Raw genomic sequence first — 4914 nt, 5'->3', positions numbered from 1 at the left:
GGGGTCTCTGTGAGTTGGACCTAACATTTTAGTGTATTGACCCAAGATCCTCAGGACTCCCAAACAAAAGATTGAAAGGCTGTTTGTTAACATGCACCATTGTTGTTTTTGGGTCAGTGGCTTGCCTGCTAGATTTGTGTCTGTGTGCCTTGGTTTTCAGGTTTTTCTTGAGTATATGTGGAGGGAGATGACTAAATTGAATGTGAAACCCTGCTACAGTGGATACACTGGAGAGTCATAGCCCCAAAGTGCTTCAAAGATGTTCCAGAGACTGGTATTCTGTACAGTGTGCCTCTGGTCTAAATTTCTGGGAAGGTTAGAGCAGACTTCAAAACCTGCTACAGGGCTCACACCTGCTGCCATCCTGTTTTCTTTCTTCTTCTTCTTTTTTTTAAATGATTTATTTTTATTGTCTTTTTTGTTTGTTTGTTTGTTTGTTTTGTTTTTCGAGACAGGGTTTCTCTGTGTAGCCCAGGCTGTCCTGGAACTCATTGTGTAGACAAGGCTGGCCTATGCCATCCTGTTTTCATTTTCTCCTCTGTACAAGTGGAGGAATCTGCTGGGTAGCCTTTACCGCCCCCTTGTGGCTGTCTGTTATGTGTGTAGCACTTTATTATTCTGTGACTGAGGAAATGAGACTGTTTCCATTCCAGTTGATTTAGTTACTGACCCCTCACCTTGGGTTAAATCCTTCTTACCAACAAAACTAATACCCATTGACTAGTCCATGACAGAAAACTCTTCAAGACAGCATCCAGAGCACAATCACTTTCTTTCTACCTTGTTTTACAGGGTGAAAAGAACAAAGACCTCATTTTCCCTCCCATTTCATTCTACCCTCTGCCCAGTCTACATGTGACTCTGTAGTCTTGGAGTTGTCATTAGATGGAAGGTTGTTCTTCATTCCAACAGAGGTAGCATATCTTCCTTGGACCAGAGATCCTGTCCTTTGGGGAGGCCATTTCCAAGTCTGTGGGGCAATCTGCTTCTCTATCCACCTTCCAGCTGTTTTAGCCACATCTTTGGTAGCACTGGCCTGGGAACCCAGGGTTAAAGACACCTCACCCCAGGTCAGCACAGCCTCTGAGCTCTTCATTCCAGTATATCCTTCCCTGCTCTGAAACAGATGCCCTCCCTATTTTGTCCTGGCTCAGCCACAACTCCAAGTCTCTCGTGGGGTGGCAGGGGCTCCTGTAATTGATATGGTTAAATCATTGGTTTTGTTTTATAACAACTTCCTCATTTTTGTGTCTGTGACATAGTTGTCTTAAGTTCTCAGCATTTCAGATCTACAGTCATCTGAGAGACCTTAAATCGAGGGAGTGCTCTCATCTGAATGGCTGGTTTCTATGTCTGTGAGAGATAGTGTTGATGATTGATTAGGAAGACTCTTCCACTGAGGGTGGCAATATCCCTAAGCAAGTGGTCCTGGGCTGGATGAGAGAGCAGGCTGAGCATGAGACAGTGACCAAGCAAGAGAGCAAGCCAGGAGACAGTGTTTGTCCATGCTTTTTGCTTTCAGTTTCTAATCTAAACTCCCAAAATGATGGACTGTGATCTGACAGAACCATGTACAACAGTCATTTATTACCTGAGATGCTTTTGCTCAGAGCATTCAATCACAGCAGCAGAGTAGCAAGTTAGAACAACAACAACAACAAAATGGTATCCAGATGTGATTATGCTGCTGGACAGAATCTATGTTCTCTTTTGAAGGAATGTGGAGAATATCACAAACTGAGATGGCAAAATCATAGAGAGCTGTACATGGATCTTAATCAGTTGTTCTCATAGGACATGGAAGCTTGGGGTGTTGACAGTAATGCAGCCAAAGGTAGTTGAGGTCATGCTTGTTCAGTGGAAAATAGACTCTGAGAAAACTTTAGTTAGAGGTCATTTGTGTGATACTTTTGTCAAAAATCTTCCCTACTTTGGCTTATGCCCTGAGACATTGAGTAGGGTACAATTTAAAACTAATATGCTGATTTGTATATTTTTATTTTATTTATATGTATTGTTTACTTTTCCCATTTATTTATATATTTCCTTATATCTCAGTTACTACCCCCTCTCCATTCCATCTTCCACAGTACCTCATCCCTGACTCCTTTTTTTTCTCCCCAGGGAGGGTTGGGGGCCACTTGAGTATCCCCCAGTCACGGCATGTCAAGTCTCTGCAGGGTTAAGCACATCCTCTCCTACTGAGGTCAGACACACCAGCCAAGTATGAGGAACAGTGTGGACAGACAGGCAACACCTTAAGGGACATCCCCCACTCTGGTTGTTGGGGAACCCATGTGAAGACTGAGTAGCACATAGAGTACATATATACTGGGGACCTCTGTCCATCCTGTGTACACTGTTTAGTGGGTGACTCAGTCTCTGAGAGTCTCCTAGGGCCCAGGTTAATTAACTCTGATGGTCTTCTTATCAACTTCCTGTTTTAAAGGCAAATAGTTGGGTCTGTCTTACACTTTCAAGTGTTTAGTTCATGACCAACATAACAGGTAATAGGGACCAACTGAAGAAGGCATCACTGATGCTAACTCAGTCCTGGCAGGACAAATTTAAAATATAAATTAAAAATAAAATATAAAGTATAAAATAAAATAAAGTTTAAAATTTAAAATATGTAATAAAATAAAATGTAAAATATAAAACATAAATATAAAATATAATATAAATACAATTTTAAAATATAAATTAATAAAATAAAGTAAAATATAAAGTATAAAATAAAGTTTAAAATTCAAAATATATAATAAAATATGAAATGTAAAATATAAAATTTAAATTCAAAGTACAAAAATAAAATAAAATATAAAATATATCAAATATAAAATATAAAGTATAAAATATAAAATAAAAAGTAAAATATAAAATAATATAAAAATAAAATATAAATATAAAGTGTAAGTATAGTAATATTTTAAATTTTATATTTTATTTTTAATTTTAGATTTTATATTTCTAATATCTTAGAAAAAACTTTCCCTGGTATGCAATACCTAATAAGGTAATAGGACCTGATAATGGACCCATCTTTGTTGTCCAGGTAAGTCAGGAACTGGCCACCCAGCTGGGGATGAATTAGAAATTGTGCATTTAGGCTCCAGATTTTAGGACAGGTAGAGAAAATGAATAGAACTCTAACAGAGACCTGGACTGACTTGGCCTTGGAGACTGGTGGGAGTGATTAGACAGTACTCCTTCCCTTTGCCTCATTCCAGGTTCAGAACACCCCCGGGACTGGTTAAATCCAGTGTGGGAGCTGCCACTGCTCACTGAGACAGGGGGGCACGCAATCCTTTTCTTTTTTTCTTTTTCTTTTTTTTTCTTTTTTCTTCCTTCCTTTTTTGTTTTTTCTTTTTTTCTATTTTTCTTTCCTTTTTTCTTTTTTCTTTTTTTCTCTTTTCTTTTTTCTCTTTCTTTTTTCTTTTTTTCTTTTTATTCTTTTTTCCTTTTCCTCTTTCTTTTTTCTTTTTTTTTTTTTTTTTTTTTAATTGTTTTTCTTTCTTTTTTTTTCTATTTTCTTTTTTTTCTTCAGGGCACTCAATCCTAATATTGTTCTTTCCAAATCCCTGTTTTCCTGCATGAAAGCTTTCTAGGTGGCTCAACATATGAGACCGGAGGCCTGAGCACCAGTTCCAAGCAGGAAACTCAGTCTGACATCACTGAGCTGGAAACTTGGAACCCAGCTGAACGCACCTGATGACGACCCCAGCCTCAACCCCAGATACACGGGCTCTAGTGGCCGACTTTGTAGGCTACAAGCTAAGGCAGAAGGGTTATGTCCGAGGAGCTGGCCCAGGAGAAGGCCCAACAACCAACCCGCTACACCAAGCCATGCGGGCGGCTGGAGATGAATTTGAGACCCGCTTCCAGCACACCCTCTCTGATCTGGTTGCTCAACTACAGGTGACCCCAGGCTCAGCCCAACAATGCTTCATCCAGGTTTCCGAGGAACTATTCCAAGGAGGCCCCAATTGGGGCCGTCTTGTGGCATTCTTTGTCTTTGGGGCGTCCCTGTGTGCTGAGAGTATCAACAAAAACTTAGAGCCATTGGTGAGGCAGATACAGGATTGGATGGTGGCCTATCTAGAAATACACCTGGCTGACTGGATCCACAACAATGGCGGCTGGACGGAGTTCACAGCCCTGTACGGGAACAGGGCCCTGAAAAAGACATGGTGTCTACAGGAAGGGAACTGGATGGCATTAAAGACAATACTGACAGGGGCTGTGACACTGGGGGCCCTGATATCTGTAGGGGTCTTTCTTAAATTGGTTTTTCTTCATCCACGCTGGTGAACTTTTGTTAGAGAAAGGATAAGTGCTGTTCAGATTTTCGTGTTATGCCATCGATACTGAGCTTAAGGTCAGGAAAGCGAAAGTTATGATGATACTGAAGATTAAAATTTCTAAAAATTTACGTTAGAAGTGGGGTGGGAGCGGGCCTATGAATAGTTAAGTTTTTATGATTAAAAACCTAATGGAATATTAACAATGTGGTAAAGCTTTTGCATGTCATAATTCTTTACACATACACAAAGAAATCACAGTGGAGAGAATCCTCATTAATGTAATCACTGGGGAAAAACTGACAATTCACTTTTATCTGTGACTACATAATAAAACACATTCAAGAGAGTGACTCGGTGTCATCAAGGTGCTAAGCCATTGCACTGCACAGTCATCACCCATTACATAAAAGAACACATACTAGAGAGAAACTGAATGTCATGAATGAGGTAAAGCCTTTCCAGGACACAGTCATTTTTGAATACACAAAAGAAAATGTGCAGAGTGAAATTTATGAATGTTGTCAATGTGATAAAGCCTTTACATGTCCCTGTACTCTCCAAACACTCAAAGGAACACACGCTTTAGAGAAACCTTACAGATGTAATGAAT

The 4914-nt window shown here is 39.7% G+C and overlaps 1 pseudogene; it reads left to right on the top strand.

Moving 5' to 3' along the window:
• The first annotated feature begins 3711 nt into the window (after positions 1 to 3711).
• On the top strand, positions 3712 to 4311 carry LOC117695996 (bcl-2-like protein 2 pseudogene; annotated as a pseudogene).
• Positions 4312 to 4914: the final 603 nt, after the last annotated feature.

This window comes from Arvicanthis niloticus, assembly GCF_011762505.2.
Source record: "Arvicanthis niloticus isolate mArvNil1 chromosome Y unlocalized genomic scaffold, mArvNil1.pat.X SUPER_Y_unloc_2, whole genome shotgun sequence".
Taxonomy (NCBI): Eukaryota; Metazoa; Chordata; class Mammalia; order Rodentia; family Muridae; genus Arvicanthis; species Arvicanthis niloticus.
The sequence above is the reverse complement of the archived record's forward strand: the minus strand, read 5'-3'. Positions and strand labels throughout refer to the sequence as shown.